Source organism: Oryx dammah, unplaced genomic scaffold (assembly GCF_014754425.2).
Source record: "Oryx dammah isolate SB20612 unplaced genomic scaffold, SCBI_Odam_1.1 HiC_scaffold_11, whole genome shotgun sequence".
Lineage (NCBI taxonomy): Eukaryota > Metazoa > Chordata > Mammalia > Artiodactyla > Bovidae > Oryx > Oryx dammah.
Genome location: NW_024070195.1, coordinates 49,032,114 through 49,051,875, shown reverse-complemented (window position 1 = coordinate 49,051,875; position 19,762 = coordinate 49,032,114). Strand labels below are relative to the sequence as shown.

General features: G+C 35.1%; 1 long non-coding RNA gene across 1 annotated transcript; it reads right to left on the bottom strand.

Moving 5' to 3' along the window:
- Positions 1 to 1,483: 1,483 nt before the first annotated feature.
- On the bottom strand, positions 1,484 to 17,249 carry LOC120869893. Its single transcript, XR_005722656.1, has 3 exons — positions 17,238 to 17,249; positions 2,104 to 2,105; positions 1,484 to 1,558 (listed from the first exon to the last, which is right to left on the bottom strand). It is a non-coding gene; the product is annotated as an uncharacterized LOC120869893 (long non-coding RNA).
- Between the last annotated feature and the right edge of the window lie 2,513 nt (positions 17,250 to 19,762).

Below are 19,762 nucleotides of genomic sequence, written 5' to 3'. Positions count from 1 at the left end.
CTCCTTTAGGATGGACTGGTTGGATCCCCTTGCAGTCTAAGGGACTCAAGAGTCTTCTCCAACACCACATTTCAAAATCATCAATTCTTTGGCACTGAGATTTCTTTATAGTCCAACTCTGACATCCATACACAACTACTGGAAAAACCATAGCCTTGACTAAACAGATCTTTGCTAGTAAAGTAGTGTCTCTGCTTTTTAATATGCTGTCTACGTTGGTCATAACTTTCCTTCCAAGTAATAAGTGTCTTTTAATTTAATGGCTGCAATCTCCATCTGAAGTGATTTTGGAACCAAAAAATAAAGTCAGCCACTGTTTCCACTGTTTCTCCATCTATTTGCCATGAAGTGAAGGGACCAGATGCCATGACCTTAGTTTTATGAATGTTGAGCTTTAAGGCAACTGTTTCATTCTCCTCTTTCACTTTCCTCAACAAGCTTTTTAGTTCTTCTTCACTTTCTGCCATAAGGGTGGTGTCATCTGCATATCTGAGGTGATTGATATTTCTCCTGGCAATCTTGTTTCCAGCTTGTGCTTCTTCCATCCCAGTGTTTCTCATGATGTTCTCTGCACAGAAGTTAAATAAGCAGGGTGACAATATACAACCTTGATGTACTCCTTTTCCTATTTGGAACCAGTCAGTTGTTTAATGTCCAATTCTAACTGTTGCTTCCTGATCTGCATATAGGTTTCTCTAGAGGCAGGTCAGGTGGTCTGGTATTCCCATTTCTTTCAGAATTTTCCACAGATTATTATGATCCACACAGTCAAAGGCTTTGGCATAGTCAATAAAGCAGAGATAAATGTTTTTTTCTGGAACTCTCTTGCTTTTTCCATGATCCAGCAGATGTTGGCAATTTGACTTCTGGTTCATCTACCTTTTCTAAAACCAGCTTGAACATCTGGAAGTTCATGGCTCATGTATTGCTGAAGCCTGGCTTGGAGAATTTTGGGCATTACTTTACTAGCATGTGAGATGAGTGCAATTGTGTGGTACTTTGAGCATTCTTTGGCATTGTCTTTCTTTGACAGTGGAATGAAAACTGACCTTATCTAGTCCTGTGGCCACTGCTGAGTTTTCCAAATTTGCTGGCATATTGAGTGCAGCACTTTCACAGCATCATCTTGCAGGATTTGAAATAGCCCAAATGTAATTCCATCACCTCCACTAGCTTTGTTCATAGTGATGCTTCCTAAGGCCCACTTGACTTCACATTCCAAGATGTCTGGCTCTAGAAGAGTGATTCCATCATGATTATCTGGGTCATTGAGATCTCTTTTGTATAGTTCTGTGTATGCTTGCCACTTCTTAATATCTCCTCATTCTATTAGGTCCACACAATTCCTGTCCTTTATTGAGCCCATCATTGCATGAAATGTTCCCTTGGTATCTCTAATTTTCTTGAGGAGATTTGTAGTCTTTCCCATTCTATTGTTTTCCTCTATTTCTTTGCACTGATCAGTGAGGAAAGCCTTTTCTTCTCTTTCCTTGCTATTTGTTGGAGTTCTGCATTCAAACAGGTCTATCTTTCCTTTTCTCCTTTGCTTTTCACTTCTCTTTGTTTCACAGCCATTTGTGAGGTCTCCTCAGACAGCCATTTTGCTTTTTTTTTCATTTCTTTTTCTTGGGGCTGGTCTTGATCCCTGTTTCCTGTACAATTGTCACAAATCTCCATCCATAGTTCATCAGGCACTATGTCTATCAGATCTAGACCCTTAAATCTATTTCTCACTTCCACTGTATAATCATAACAGATTTGATTTAGGTCATACCTGAATTTTTAATGGTTTTCCTCACTTTTTTCAATTTAAGTCTGAATTTGGCAATAAGGAGTTCATGAACTGAGCCACAAAAAAATATAAATTAATGGAATAAAATAGAAAGCCCAGAGATAAATCCACACACCTATGAACACCTTATCTTTGATAAAGGAGGCAAAGATATACAATGGAGAAAAGACAATCCCCTTATAACAAGTGGTGCTGGGAAAACTGGTCAACCACCTGTTAAAGAATGAAATTAGAACACTTTTTAACACCATACATAAAAATAAACTCAAAATTGATTAAAGATCTAAATGTAAGACCAGAAATTATACAACGCCTAGAGGAAAACATAGGCAAAACACTCTCTAACATAAATCACAGCAGGATCCTCTATTACCTACCTCCAAGAGTAATATAAATATAAGCAAAAATAAAGAAATGGGATCTAATTAAACTTAAAAACTTTTGCACAACGAAGAAAACTATAAGCAAGGTGAAAAGACAGGCTTCAGAATGGGAGAAGATAGACGAGGCAAATGAAGCAACTGACAAAGAATTAATCTCAAAAATATACAAGCAGCTTATGCAGCTCAATACCAGAAAATAAACAACCCAATTAAAAAAATGGCCCAAAGAATTAAACAGACATTTCTCCAAAGAAGACATACAGATGGCTAACAAACACATGAAAAGATGCTTAACGTTACAGTTTATCAGAGAAATACAAATCAAACCCATAATGAGGTATCATCTTATGCTAGTCAGAATGGCTACTATCAAAAAGTCTACAGACAATAAAAGCTGGAGAGGGTGTGGAGAAAAGGGAACCTTTTACACTGTTGGTGGGAATGCAAACTAGTACAGCCACTGTGGAGAACAGTGTGGAGATCCCTTAAAGAGCTGGAGATAGAACTGCCATACGACCCAGGAATCCCACTGCTGGGCATACACACATAGGAAACCAGAATTGAAAGAGACATGTGTACCCTAAATGTTCATCACAGCACTGTTTACAATAGGCAAGACATGAAAGCAACTTAGATGTCCATTGGCGGACGAGTGGATAAGAAAGCTTGGTACATATACACAATAGAATATTACTCAGCTATTAAAAAGAATGAATTTGAATCAGTTCTAATGAGGTGAATGAAACTGGAGCCTATTATATACAGCAAAGTAAGTCAGAAAGAAAAAACATCAATACAGTACATTAACACATATATATGAAATTTAGAAAGATGGTAACAACAACCCTATATGGAGACAGCAAAAGAGACACAGATTTAAAGAATAGACTTTTGGACTGGGGGAGAAGGCAAGGGTGGGATGATTTGAGAGAATAGCATTAAAACATATATATTACTGTATGTGAAAGAGATGACCAGTCCAAGTTCGATGCATGAAACAGGGCACTCAATGCCAGTGCACTGGGACAACCTACAGGGATGGTATGGGGAGGGAGGTGGGAGGTTCAGGATGGGGACACATGTACACCTGTGGCTGATTCATGTCAATGTATGGCAAAAACCACCACAATATTGTAAAGCAATTAGCCTCCAATTAATATAAATACATTTAAAAAAAGATTTTTAACTACAATTTCAAGTTTTGTAATGGATATAAAGTTGTTTAAGTTATTGTTTCTTTTTGAGTAAAATCTGATAGCCTATTCTTTTAATAAATTTATATCTTTCATCTAAAAAAAAGATATACCACCCTTATGTTCACTGCAGCATTATCTGCAATAACAAAGATATGACAACAACCATAATGTCCATGAATAGACGAATAAATGAAAAGGTTATATATATATATACACACATACATGTATATATGTGTATGTATATGTATGTATATATATACATATATATGTATATATATATACACACACACACACTTCCTAGATAGAACTAATGGTAAAGAAAGAACCTGCCTGCCAATTCAGAAGATGGAAGAGAGAAGGGATTGATCCCTGTGTTGAGAAGATCCCCTGAAGAAGGAAATGGCAACCCACTCCAGTATTCTTGCCTGGAGAACCTCATGGACAGAGGAGTCTGGTGGGCTAAAATCCATGGGATCACAAAGAGTCAAATATGACTGAAGCAACATAGCACACAGCAGACATATACATACATACACACATAATCCAGAACTACTTAGCCAAAAATGAAATCTTTACATTTGCAACAACAAGGATGGATATGGAGGACATTATTCTAACTAAATAAATCAGACAGTGAAAAAAAATGCTGTATGATTTCACTCAAATGTGGAATTTTAAAAACAAATCAAGGGAAGAGACATAGCAAAACAGAAACTTAGTTATAGGTAAAGAGAGCAAGCAAGCCAGAGGTGGAGGGGTGGGGAAAAAAATAGGTGAGGTAGGTTAAGAGGTACGAACTTCCAGCTGCAAAATAGATGGTTCATGTATGTAAAAGAGTAGAACACAACTAAGTGACTAAGAACACAGACACACACATAATAATTAAATATCAGAATCTTGCAATAGTAAAGGTAGATGATTTGTCTAAATGTATTTTTAATATTTATAGGGCAATAATTCATCTTTTGTGTTAAATATTTGCATTCAAATTTGGAGATCAAACATTTTTCCAGAAAAGACTTTAAGACAATATAAATTGTTCTGGAAAGTATGGCTAGTTAATCAAATATCCTGGGAAACTGAAGAGAAAAAATAAGTAATGAGGATATTAAAAAATGCAATGCTCTGCTTACATATGTTACACAGAGTGTTTTTCTCTACCAAAGCAATTAATTGTTTGAGTAATTTAAGAATTGTGGGGAGAAGTGAAGTTAACTTTTATTTCACTTTTATTTCATTAATATTATAATGTAATTATTGTATATAAAATGATAAATGAATCTCTGTGTGCATGTGTGTGTGGGGGGGGAGGATGTTTGTGTATGAAAGAGAAAGCATGACATTGAAAAAGAATTTTAAATTAACTGGAAAAATACTGCATTCATTCATGTTTTCTCAAAAAATGACAGTAGGTTTATTTCAAAAACACTGTTTGGTTTCAATGACAAGAATCTAATAATAATATTTCTAATATTCAAAAATAAATTTTGAATATATTTCAAATATATTCTTAAAATGATATCTCTGCTACAAAATATCTAATGCTTCTGTATTTTAATTGAGAGACACATTTTAAATTACACTATTTATTTTTACCCCGTGTAAAAAGTACATCTTCCTCTTCTAAGGTCTATGATAATGATTGTTTTCTCAATTCAAAGTGAATTTTATATTCAATTTTAAGATCAGTTTTGCCTAGAATGTTCATGGAGTGGAGAAAATTTGACAAATTTGACAAATTGCTTTAAATGTGATAAATTGCTTCTTACCACTTCTGTATTGCTTTCATACTAATGTTTATTTATTAAATTATATGTACACTTGTGGATTTTTTGTGTGTAATTTTTTTTTTCTGGGTCGTGTGGCTGTTTTATTTTTAATTCTTTTTTTTTTTTTTTACTTTACAATTCTGTATTGGTTTTGCCATACATTGACATGGATCCACCATGGGTGTACATGCGTTCCCAAACATGAACCCCTCTCCTACCCACCTCCCCACAACATCTCTCTGGGTCATCCCCGTGTACCAGCCCCAAGCGTGCTGTATCCTGCATTGGACATAGACTGGCAATTCGATTCTTACATGATATTATACATGTTTCAATGCCATTCTCCCAAATCATCTCACCTTCTCCCTCTCCCTCTGAGTCCAAAAGTCCTCTATACACATCTGTGTCTTTTTTGCTGTCCTGCATACAGGGTCATCATTGCCATCTTTCTAAATTCCATATATATGTGTTAGTATACTGTATTGGTGTTTTGTGTGTAATTTTAAGAATTTCTGAAGCATAATCTTTTCTCAGAAGATTTCCTCACTCCAGTAAGAGCTACTGCTTCCCTACAATGCTAGGTGATATGTAACACATCAAAACTATATATCTATTTTTCCATTATGGACATAATATAGATAATTCAATTCAAATAAAACATTTTTATAAATAACTATTAAGTGTGAGGCCTTATTTGGACATGGCAGAAACTTCTGATCTCAGGGCCAATGTTCAGTAGAAGTTCCTGGTCCAGATACTATTAACTTACTTTCTTCCCTTTCCTCCCTACCTTCCTTTCTTTCTCCCTCCCTTCCTTCTTCCTTCCATCCCTAACTTCCTTTCTCTCTCTTTCTTTTTATCTGTTTTGAAAATGTAAGCCTATAAATAGGACAAACACTTCTGGGGAATTTTTTATTTGTGCATCAAAATATAAAACAAACTTTAAAGCTATTTGTCATGGTGGTCTCAGTACAACCTTCAGTTCAGTTCAATTCAGTCGCTCAGTCGTGTTCAACTCTTTGCGACCCCATGAATCGCAGCACGCCAGGCCTCCCTGTCCATCACCATCTCCAGGAGTTCACTCAGACTCACTTCCATAGAGTCAGTGATGCCATCCAGCCATCTCATCCTGGATCGTCCCCTTCTCCTCCTGCCCCCAATCCCTCCCAGCATCACAGTCTTTTCCAATGAGTCAACTCTTCGCATGAGGTGGCCAAAGTGCTGGAGCTTCAGCTTTAGCATCATTCCTTCCAAAGAAATCCCAGGACTGATCTCCTTCAGAATGGACTGGTTGGATCTCCTTGCAGTCCAAGGGACTCTCAAGAGTCTTCTCTAACACCACAGTTCAAAAGCATCAATTCTTGTGCTCAGCCTTCTTCACAGTCCAACTCTCACATCCATACATGACCACAGGAAAAACCATAGCCTTGACTAGATGGACCTTAGTCGGCAAAGTAATGTCTCTGCTTTTGAATATACTATCTAGGTTGGTCATAACTTTTCTTCCAAGGAGTAAGCGTCTTTTAATTTCATGGCTGCAGTCACCATCTGCAGTGATTTTGGAGCCCCCCAAAATAGTCTGACACTGTTTCCATTGTTTCCCCATAGGAGATATTCTTAGTTCCACTTAACAATTGAGTAAATGAGACCGAAAGAAAGAAGTAACATTAAGAACACTCACACAGCAAATTGTACCAAGGGAATAACAAGCAAATATAAAGGGAACATTTCATGCAAAGATGGGCACAATAAGAGACAGAAATGCTATGGACCTAAAAGAAGCAGAAGATAATAAGAAGAGGTGGCAAGAATGCATAGAAGAACTATACAAAAAAGATCTCAATGACTCAGACAACCATGATAGTGTGATCAGCCACGTAGAGCAAGAAATCCTGGAGTGTGAAGTCAAATGGGCCTTAGGAAGCATCACTACGAACAAAGCTAGAGAACGTGATGCAATTCCAGTTGAGCTGTTTCAAATCTTAAAAGATGATGCTGTGAAAGTGCTGCATTTAATATGCCAGCAAATTTGGAAAACTCAGCAATGGCCACCGGACTGGAAAATGTCAGTTTTCATTCCAATACCAAAGAAAGGCAATGCCAAAGAATGTTCAGACTACCACACAGTTGCACTCATTACACACACTAGCAATGATCAAAATTATCCAAGTGAGTCTTTAAAAGTATGTGAACTAAGAATTTCCAGATGTTCAAGCTGCCTTTAGAAAAGACAGAAGAATCAGAGATTAGATTGCCAACATCCACTGGATGATCAAAAAAGCAAGAGAGTTCTGGAAAAGCATCTACTTCTGCTTTATTGACTACACCAAAGTCTTTGACTGTGTGGACACCACAAACTGTGGAAAATTCTGAAAGAGACGGGAATACCAAACAACCTTATCTGCCTCCTGAAAAACCTGTTTGTAGGTCAAAAAGCAACAGTTAGAACCACACCTGGAATAATGAACTAGATCCAAATTGGGAAAGGAGTATGCAAAGGATGTATATCATCACCCTGCTTATTTAACTTATATGCAGTGTACATCATGTGGAATGCCAGGCTGGATGAAGCACAAGTTGGAATCAGGATTTCCAGGGGAAATATCAATAACCTCAGATATGCAGATGACACCACCCTTATGGCAGAAAGTGAAGAAGAACCAAAGAGCCTCTTGATGCAAATAAGAGGAGAGTGGAAAAACTGGCTAAAACTCAACATTCAGAAAATTAAGATCATGGCATCTGGTCCCATGACTTCATGGCAAATAGATGGGGAAACAGTGAAAACAGTGACAGACTTTATTTGGGGGTCTCCAAAATCACTGCAGATGGTGACTTCAGCCATGAAATTAAAAGACATTTGCTCATTGGAAGAAAAACTATGACCAACGTGGACAGAGTATTAAAAAGCAGAGACATTACTTTGCCAACAAAGGTCCATCTAGTCAAAGCTATGATTTTTCCAGTAGTCATGTATGGATGTGAGAGTTGGACTGTAAAGAAAGCTGAGAACTGAAGAATTGATACTTTTGAACCGTGGTGTTGGAAAAGACTCTTGAGAGTCCCTTTGACTGCAAGGAGATCATACCAGTCAATCCTAAAAGAAGTCAGTCCTGAATATTCATTGGAAAGACTGATGCTTTGGCCACCTGATGAGAACTGACTGAATGGAAAAGACTCTGGTACTGGGGAAAGATTGAAGGCAGGAGGAGAAGGGAATGACAGAGGATGAGATGGCTGGATGTCATCACCAACTGGATGGACATGAGTTTGAGAAAGCTCAGGGGTTTGGTGTTGGACAGGGAAGCCTTGCGTGCTGCAGTTAAGAAGTTCACAAAGAGTCTGACATGACTGAGTGACTGAACTAAACTGATTACTTTCACCACACTATGTTGAAAGGACTACCCAGTGTAATATCGGGTCTGTAGTTATTGTTCAGCCACTCCTTCGTGTGCAACTCTTAATTACCTGATGAACTGCAGCGCGCCAGGCTTTCCTGTCCTTCATTATCTCTGAGAGTTTGCACAAACTCATGTCCATTGAGTGGATGATGCCATACAACTATCTCACCCTCTGCCTCTCTCTTCTCCTCCTGCCCTCAGTCTTCCTCAGCATTGGGGTTTACCTCCATGAGTCAGCTCTTTGCACCAGGTGGCCAAAGTACTGGGGCTTCACTTTCAGCATCAGTCCTTCCAGTGAGTGTTCAGGGTTGATTTCCTTTAGTAATGACTGGTTTGATCTCTTATCATCCAAGGAGCTCTCAAGAGTCTTCTCCAGCACCACAGCTCAAACGCATCAATTCTTCAGCACTCAGCCTCTTTTTGGTCCAACTCTCACATCCTTACATGGCTGATATAGCTTTGACTCTACAGTTCTTCATCAGCAAAGTAATGACTCTGCTTTTAAATACACTGTCTAGGTTTGTCATAGCTTTACTTCCAAGGAGCAAGCATCTTTTAATTTCATTGCTGCAGTCATTGTTTGCAGCAATTTTGGAGTCCAAGAAAATAAAAATCTGTCACTGTTTCCATTATTTCCCCTTCTATTTGCCATGAAGTGATGGGACCAGATGTCATAATCTTAGCTTTTTGAATGCTGCATTTTAAGCCAGCTTGTTCACTCTCCTCTTTCACCTTCATCAAGAGGCTCTTTCTCTTTCTCTTCCTCTTAACTGTCTGCCATTAGGGTGGTGTCATCTATATATATGAGGTTATTGATATTTTTCCTGGAAATCTTGGTTTCAGCTTGTGCTTCATCCAGCTTGGCATTTCTCATGATGTACTCTGCGTATAAGTTAAATAAGCAGGGTAACAATATGCAGCTTTGATATAATCCTTTCCCTATTTGTAACCAGTCCATTGTTCCATGTCTGATGCTAACTGTTGATTCTTGACCTGCATACAGGTTTCTCAGGAGACAGGTAAGGTGGTCTGGTACTCCCATCTCTTTCAGAATTTTCCACAGTTTCTTGTGATCTACCCAATCTAAGGCTTTAGCATAGTGAATGAATCAGAAGTAGATATTTTTCTGGAATTCAGTTGCATTTTTATGATCCAATGGATGTTGTCAATTTGATCTCTGCCTTTTCTAAATCCAACTTTTACATCTGGAAGTTCTCATTCATGTACTATTGAAGCCTTGCTTGAAAGATTTTGAGCATTAATACCAGGTTAGGCAGTTAGTTAATAAATTCTTTTTAGGGAATAATAAAGGTCTGCATCATTCAGTTTTTCTTAATGTCTAAATACATGTTACAATATTCCACTTTTTGATAAAAACCAACAATTCAAAATATAAGTAATGCTCTGAGCTGTCTTCATTTTAAATTACATAGTCCTCTTTACAATTGATAAAAGTCTCTGACTAGAAAAAGACTTCTAAATGACATACATACTTGACTCTAATTGATTTACCACTCTCTAAATGACAATTTAAAAATTCACAATCAAACATGGAAGTAAAGTACATGTAGCTTATGTTGAAGCCATGCTGTCAATATACAAGTAGTTATTTGGCACAATTTTTCTTCTTGGTATAGCCAAGTAAGGTTGATATCCAATAAAAGAAAATAAATGTAAAATACAGGGCCCAGAGATGTGAGTGGAATATTTCCAAAGCTCTACAAAAACTATCTATCTGGAAAATTACACACCTGAATAAACACATTGGAATTCAGAAGATACTCTTACAAGGTTAAAAGCAAAACTTTAATTTCCTCATGCAAAGAAAAATAGCTGAAATAGCAGGAAGTGCAGCTGGTCCCCAGCGAATTACAAAGAAACATTTCTAGATGCTTTTTTCTGGAAAGGTAGGAAGATGCAATGAGTGACATAAAGCATCCTTTATGTTAACACAGAAATTTGTTTCTGTAGAGCCTCATTCCTATGTAAGGTTTAACAGGCTTCTGAAACCAGAGGAGAGATCTGAGTTATAGATCTCAGCTATAGAAGAAGACTTTCCCAATAGGTATAGGACAACATTTGCTTATGAAGTATGTGATAATAATGCAAGTACTACTCTGATCATTGCAGCTGCTCAGTGTTTTTGAGATTTCCTCTTTTAACTCCATGGAACATTTTCTCTGTCTATAATGTAAGGTGAAATCCAAGGCTCTGAGATGACAGTAATAAAAAGTATGTTCGACTTTTTATTCCTACATCATCCTGTTTACATGTGATGAATTTCAAGTGGATATTTTAATAAAAATTTCTTTTTCACAGATAAAGACAAAAATTTTAAATATTTAAAAAGAAAAAAAAACTCCCACATTCTTCTTTATCAGTGTTCTCAGATCCAGTTGTTGTTAGTTTTTCTCCAGTTTCTCTGGAAAGAAAGCCCATGGCAAGCTGGGCTTCTTAAAAAAAGAGCTTTCATCATTTATTAATAACTGCTCCAAAGTTCAGGTTCCATATGTCTGGAGAAGCAACTGGCCTTTAGAACTATATCTCAGATTTATCTTAGCTGCAGCAGAATTGAAGGTTCTGTGCTAATAATGACAGTGTTGTTTCTCTTAATATATCTTTACATACATCATCTTTCTTATGTCTATGCATGTAACATTTTAACTAGAGAATAAGAACTGAATATTCTTCCATGTGTGATGTAATTCTGACCTTGAACCTGGCACAGAGAAGCTCATATGATTCTTTAACTGCATTCAATAGAGTTGTAAAAGCAGAAGACTCAACAGAAGTCATTCAGCTCAGTCCATAAGTCTATGGTTTCAGGAAGGTAAAGTCTATAGAAGTGAGATGATTTACCCAAGGTCATATGGTTAATTAGTGACAGAGCTAGAATAAAAACTTTTATTGCATTCTCCTTGTATTGTGAGACACTGACTTTTACGGTTTGAAAACTGGCTGCACATAAAGATCCCTTAAAGCTGTGGAGATATTTCAAAGTGTTCTCCTTATGGTCATTATTCTCAAATATAAGGGCATATAAGAATCACCATGGAAGTTTGTTTAAAAATGTAGTCTCCCTGGGTACTACAGACAGATACCCTGAGTCAGAAAAACTTCTGAGACAAACTTCTGTTCTAAGGCACACGACCAGGGCACTCCTCTTTTCAAAACAGCACATGTGAACAAATAATAACATGCTGTGATGCCTCTCACATCCTTCATTAAAGATCAGAAAATTCAGGTTCAACATGTTAGTAACAGATCCATTAACAGTAACCAGTAAATTCAGGACACACTAAACATTTTACCATTGAGATGAAAATTTCTGTTATTTTAAATATTTCTCAAATGGCAGGTCACCATCATCAAATTCTTCACAGTTTATGTAGTTCTATCTATGAATTACTTAAGACTGTGTATAATTCATATAAAGTTTTAATTGATACTTTCTATTTGCATTATATGAATAATCCTATATAGCCCTTGATATTTTACTAAACGAAAGTCAAATTCTCTACTTATAATTATCTTTTCCATAGAAAATAAATTTAATTCACCCAATAAGAAATGGAAATATTTCAGAGTCACTCAAAGACATAATTCAAATCCTGTTATTTGTTCATTTTTAATGCACAAACTATAATTACTTCTTTGAAAGTTATATAGAGACTAGTTAGATTAAAATATTAATACAATCATCAAGTGTGTCTTATGTGAAAAAGTCATAATTCTCCATTAAAATCTAAAATTTACAGGCATCACCTAGGAATTATCTGAAAAAACAAATGCCAGCATCTAGTTATTACTTTTAGCTAAACATTATGCTCTGTTTGGAGAAGGAAATGGCAATCCACTCCAGCACTCTTGCCTGTAAAATCCCATGGATGGAGGAGCCTGATAGGCTACAGTCCATGGGGTCGCAGAGTCAGACATGACTGAACAACTTCACTTTCACTTTCACATACTCTGTTAGGTTGTTATGTGTTCCCTAAGTCAAAGTGGCAAAGATTATTGTACTGAATGAGTGTTTGTTCTATATTATTCTAAATCTTCACTATCCAACAATTTTCACATAATTAAAATATAAATTTCTATGTGGAGAATAACAAAATAATGTGGTTTAAGTCAGTGTTTCTTAAGAAATATTTTATAGTTTTTCTGCTGTTTTTCATCTCTTAAGTAAAATTAAAACCTCATCCCAGAGTAGAAATGAAAAACATAACACCTTACAATGCAGAGTAGATTTACTGAAAGTATTTTTAACCAAAACAACTAAGTTGTAAAAGAGATAATATGCTAGTTAACTTACCATGAGATTATTGATATTATATAAGAAAAGCAAAGACACTTAACTGACATTTTCTCTTGTCAGGTTTTTGGCCCAAAAGGATACATGTTTGAATATCTGATATAGTAAATAGTTCTGGGACTTGTAGAACCTTATGCTTTACTTGACATTTTTGCCAAGTTTCTTACAAACAGTAGCATTATATTAGATAATTTTTGACTTTCTATAATGAATTTTATGGCACAGTGTGATGACTCTAGTAATCAGTGTTGAAGCTCTAAGGCAGCTTTATGGTTAAATCAAGAGGCTATATATCTTTCAAAAATCTGTTTGGGAGAAAATATTAAATTTAAATTACTTTCTTACATTTTGCACTGTATTTTAATCTCTGCATTGAAATACAAGTGAAGTTCTGTATGTTGATAGTTTATGCAGCCAATTTACACTTTTTATTATTTCTAACAAATTCTCTGGGAATTATTTAGAGTCTTTTAGAACTGATAATTGTCTTATTGATAAAGTTTACTCTTTTTTTTCCCCTTTTACTGGAAAATTTTAAATATCTGGTTTCTTCAAAAGTAGAAAACAGAATTAAAAATTCCTGTGTATCTATAAATCATGTTCAACAATAATCAATTCAAAGATGGTCTTATTTCAAAGCATATCACAATACTATTATCACACCTAAATATTGTTAAGGTGATTTCTTATTATCATCAACTATCCAACCAATATTTAAATGTCCTTCACTGTCACAAATACATTCATATTTTTATAACAACTTTATTGGCATACAATTCACATGCTATAAAACCCACCAGTTTAAAGTGTACAGTTCAGTCAATGTTAAGGAGTTGTGCAAGCAAAACCACCCTCTAGTTTTAGAATATTTTCAACTCCAAAGCAAATCTCTATTTATTACCCCAGCCCCTAGCAACTGAACTTCTTTATACCTTTATTGATTTGACTCTCCGAACATTTTATATAAATAAATCCATAAAATATCTAAGTCTTTTGTGTCACATTCACATTGTAGCATATATCAATGCTTCATTTCATTTTGTAGTCAAATTTTAGGGACAAACCATATTTTGCTTAGCCATTCACCATATGGTGGGCAGTTACTCTCTGTTTTTTGGCTATTCTATTACATTCATATACAAAGGACACATTTAAACTCACTTGGGTGTATACCTAACAGTGAAATATTTAGGTAATAAGAGTATTTAACACTTTGAGGAACTGCCCAATTGTTTTCCAAAGTGTTTGTACTATTTTACATCCCCACTACCAGAGTATGAGGTTATCGGTTTCTCTACATTTCTGCCAACACATGGTATTATCTTTTTCTTTTTTTTTATTCACGTTGACATAATAGGTATGAAGTGGTACCTCACTGTGGTTTTGATTTTTATTTCCCTATCGCTAGTGACGTTGAGTACCTTTCATAAGTTTATTGGCCATTTGTATATCTTCATTAGGAAAATATCTCTTCTAAGACTTTCCTAATTTTTAACTTGGATTATCCATCATTCTAATGTTGAGGTGTACCATTTGTTGGAAAGATTATTCTTTGTTCATTGTGTTGGTATCCTAGTGAAAAATCAATTGACAATAGTGTGTGGATTTATTTATGGACTCTTAGTTTATTCCACTGATCTACAAGTCTAGGTTTATGCCAATATTATTCTGTATTGATTGCTGGACTTTATAGTAAATTTTGAAATTGAGACATGCAAATTTTCCAACTTTTTATTTTTAAACATTGCTTAAGTTACTTTTGTTCTCTTTTATTTCCAAATACATTGTAGGATCAATTCATCCATTGCTGTAGACAGAAATGTCATCTGGGATCTTGATAAGAATTGCATTGTATCTGTAGATCAGTTTTGGTAAGTATTATATTTCTGTGCATTAACAATGAAGAAACAAAATGAAAATAAGAATGCAGTTTCATTTATAATGGCATCAAAGAAGATAATATAATCAGAGATATTTTTCTTTTTTTTTTTTTTTTACTTTATTTTACTTTACAATACTGTACTGGTTTTGCCATACATATACACAATGGAGTATTACTCAGCCATTAAAAAGAATACATTTGAATCCATTCTAATGAGGTGGATGAAACTGGAGCCAATTATACAAAGTAAGCCAGAAAGAAAAACACCAATACAGTATACTAACACATATATATGGAATTTAGAAAGATGGTAACAATAACCCTGTATGCAAGACAGCAAAAGAGACACAGATGTATGGAACAGACTTTTGGACTCTGTGGGAGAGGGAGAGGGTGGGATGATTTGGGAGAATGGCATTGAAACATGTATAATATTATGTAAGAAATGAATCACCAGTCTAGGTTCGATGCAGAGATAAATTTTTAAGGCTAAATGAAAAACTTATGTTCTGATACCACAAAAAATGTTAAAAGAAATTAAATAATTAGGAAAACTACTTCACATTCCTGGATCAGACATTTTAATATGGTAAAAATGTCAACATTTCCCAAGTTGATTGAAAAGACATATTTTATAGGTACAGATTTCTAGGTGTTCATCTATTTTCTCTAATGAATTTGAAAATATTTCATCCTTTGCAAATATTTTTAGTGCTGTTGAAAAATATTCCATCAGTTTAATACTTATTTCCTTGTAGATAAACTTTTTCTTCTTTTTTTTTTTTAATTTCAGACTAGTTTTTTGTTTCTATAGTCTGATTACTGCATTTCCATTTATTTTTGCTTAGTTTATCCTGTTTGGCATAAACTGTAATTAATACCTATACATTCTTATCTTGACTCAGTACTTGAAAATTCTTAGTGTTATAAATGTAACTTCATACATTTGAATCAGTTCTAATGAGGTGGATGAAACTGGAGCCTATTATACAGTGAAGTAAGCCAGAAAGAAAAACACCAATACAGGATACTAATGTATATATATGGAATTTAGAAAGATGGTAACAATAACCCTGTATGTGGGACAGTAAAACAGACACAGATGTATAAAACAGTTTTTTGGATTCCGTGGGAGAGGGTGAGGGTGGGATGATTTTGGAGAATGGCTTTGAAACTTGTATCTTATCATATGTGAAATGAATCGCCAGTCCAGGTTCAATGCATGATACAGGATGCTCGGGGCTGGTGCACTGGGATGATCCAGAGGGATGGGATGGGGAAGAAGGTGGGAAAGGGGTTCAGGATGGGGAACACATGTACACCCATGGTGGATTCATGTCAATGTATGGCAAAACCAATACAATATTATAAAGTAATTAGCTTCTAATTAAAATATATAAATTTATATTAAAATAAAAAATACTTATAAATATAAATAAATAGATAAATTATTGGCTGCAAAAAAATAAATAAATGTAAATCCACCTTCATTATGTGTATCCTACCCTTTGAAGATACTGGATGCTTGGGGCTGGTGCACTGAGACGACCCAGAGGGATGGTACTGGGAGGGAGGAGGGAGGGGGGTTCAGGATGGGGAACACGTGTATACCTGTGGTGGATTCATGTTGATGTATGGCAAAACCAATACAATATTGTAAAGTAATTAACCTCCAATTAAAATAAATAAAATTATATTTAAAAAACTTTAGATATACTCAATTTCCTCCATAGCTTTTAACACTGAAAATATTTTCCACCTCACCTTTCTAAATGATATGTTATAGGTAATTTTTTTTTCATATCTTCATTTCACTAGTTTTCTTTAGGTTGTTTCAATATTCCTGCTATTTACTTTATGAATCCTAGTTTTCTTCTTCAGCCATCTCATTTTGGTTATTTTTAAAGGCTATATATATATATATATATATATACACACATATATTTCAAATCTGCCTCAAGACTTTTGATAATCTCTTACTGGTAATTTTTATGATCCCAATGGTCTCTCCATTAAACATTCATATGTAGTCATTTTATGTTCTGCATCTGACATTTGCATTTTCTGAAGTCTTCTGAGGGATTGAAGTCTCCTTAATGATTCTCACTCCTGGTGGAAAGTTTCTTCTGGGTTTGGTGGTCTTCGGTGCTAAACTTAACTGTCCTTTGGTTTCATCAGTGACAATTCGGAGGCCCTTACCTCAGAGAGACCATGTATTGGTCTTTGTCAGGAGCCTAGGGATGTGGCCAACCTTGGGCAATTCCATCCTTTTTAGGACTTGAGACTTAAAGCAGTGGTGTTGGGTGAGCTCTAGCTCAGACCTAGGAACCCAAACACTTCATTTCAGTTCAGTTCAGTTACTCAGTCATGTCTGATTCTTTGCGACGCCATGGACTGCAGCATGCCAGGCCTCCCTGTCCATTGCCAACTCCCGGAGTTTACTCAAACTCATGTCCATTGAATGTGTAGATATTGGTATTTGCTAACAGACCAAGCTGCCACTAGCAGTCTCTTCATGCTCAAGACTTTTGCTCCAGCTGGTTATTTGTTTGAAGAGGAGGAAACTTGCAGAACCTTCTCAGAAATGTGTTTAAAATATCTTTTACCCAAATTCTAGTTGTTTTGCATAAGAGGCTTTTTCATAGTGTCTTATTTGTCAAACTGACAAAAACTAGCCTTATTATACTTTTAATTTTTAATCGTGTTTTAATGAACTAAAATAGTTTTATTCATCCGTAAATTTAGAATAATAATGTCCAAGTATTATGAAACTTATATGCCTTAAAGATAAAAAGTATTTGATATATGTTAATTACTATCATTACTAGTATCAATGTTAATATCATGCATTATTCATATTTTGTGATATCTACAATTAAAACTCAGCACTTCTCTGATGATACCCAATGTGTCTAAGAGTTGTTATTTTGATTAATAAAATGCAATACAGGTGTTTTATATGTATCCTACTAGGATGTTATGACATATCTTATTACATGCAAAAGCTAAGAAATATTAATGGAATTTCCAAAATATGATTTCTCACAAATTATTATGTATCAAATAAAATAGCTTATATGATATAAAGAGAGGTTTATATATAAGTACTGGTTTGGAAGATCAGAAAAGTTTTGAGTTGGACCTGGGAGGATGAATTGAGTTAGGAAGCAAAAACTGGGTGAGGCATCCACATTGAGGGGAAAAGCTGGCTTAAACTCAACATTGAAAAAATTAAGATCATACATCCTGTCACATCCCTTCATGGCAAATAGATGGGGAAACAATGGAAACAGTGATGGACTTTATTTTCTTGGGCTCCAAGATCACTGCAGACAGTAACTGCAGTCATGAAATTAAAAGACACTCCCTTCTTGGAAGAAAAGCTATGACAAATCTAGACAGCATATTAATAAGCAGAGACATTACTTTGCTGACAAAGGTTTGTATAATCAAAGATATGGTTTTTCCAGTAGCCATGTACAGAAGGCTACTATATTCATCAGACGTTACATCTTTAAAATTCCAGTTATTTCAGTCTTTAAAAAATTCTCTTAGTGGAAAAGATTCCACTTCCCTGGAAGAATGTAAATGTCACCTGGAACAGTCCTTTGATCACAAAGGTAAAAGATTTTGGGGAAAATGGAATTATAAAGTTTCCTAAAAAGAGGCAGAATGTAGTGGAACAAAACAGTGAATAGGTTGTTCAATAAAGTTCTTGGTGAAAATGAAAAATGTGTCTTATTTTTACGTAAAACTCAAAGGAACTTTTTGGCTAACCCAATATAATATTATGTATATCATAATATATAATGTAAAATGATATACATGCAATATATAACATACATAATCTATATTAAATATATATATAACATATAATAGGTAATAGCATATATAATATAATGTACATTATATATAGTATGTATATTATAAGCATATAAATCTTGTATTAAATATATTGTAAATGTTATATATATATAACTTCTATACATATAGGCTATATATAATCTATATTTTCTGGTGTTAAACCCAAACTAATTGATGGTATAAAGAAATGATTTTTAATGGGTATCAGTGCATGCTCAGTCACTTCAGTCGTGTCCAACTCTCTGCAACCCCATGGACCACGGCCTGCCAGGCTTCCCTGTCCATGAGATACTCCAGGCAAGAACACTCGATTGGGTTGCCATTTCCTTCTCCAGTGATAAAGAATGAAGTGAGGGAAGTGAGTGAAGTGAAGTTGTTCAGTCGTGTCTGACTCTTTGTGACCCCATGGACTGCAGCCTACCAGGCTCCTCCGTTCATGGGATTTTCCAGGCAAGAGTACTGGAGCAGGGTGCCATTTCATTCTCCAATGTGTATCAGTAAGTATGCAGAAATAAGAGCCAAACAGAAGTTTAGTCTTGATGCTCAGCAGCCATGGGCCGTTACAGAGAATAAATGACTTATGAGCAATCATCAGTTCCACATATGGATAAACACTCACAAAATAACATTTCTACTGTGACTGGAATTTACCAGTGATGCACAAAAATCATCAGTCTTTCGCATTCAAACATATCTATGTATTCATAATTTCTATTCTTATTTTATACAAAAGTAAATTGTAAATTTAAATTGTAAACCAAAGAATTGACAGTTAATTGGTACTTTCTGTTTGGTAGTCTTTTCTGAGGTCTTTGTAAGAAAATGCTGTAATGGTTGTACTGTCAACATTTGATGAAGCTATTATTATAATTGCCTACATTAACAAAGCTAAGAGAGAGTGATTTTAAAAAAAATCTGTTAAACACTTTTGTAATTGATAGTATCAATATTAAATTATAGGATTCATAACTTGATCTCCACATATCCTGAAGTACAAAATAAATATGTAAATGCAGAAGTGTCAAAACTGTATAATAGTGCCCCGACATAGCCAACCACCAAATGCAAAACACAGGGCCAATATAATAGGTCGTGTTTTCTTGCTGTTTAATTTTTCTCTTTGGCATTCTATTCTATCTCAAGAGGGATATGAAAACATTCCT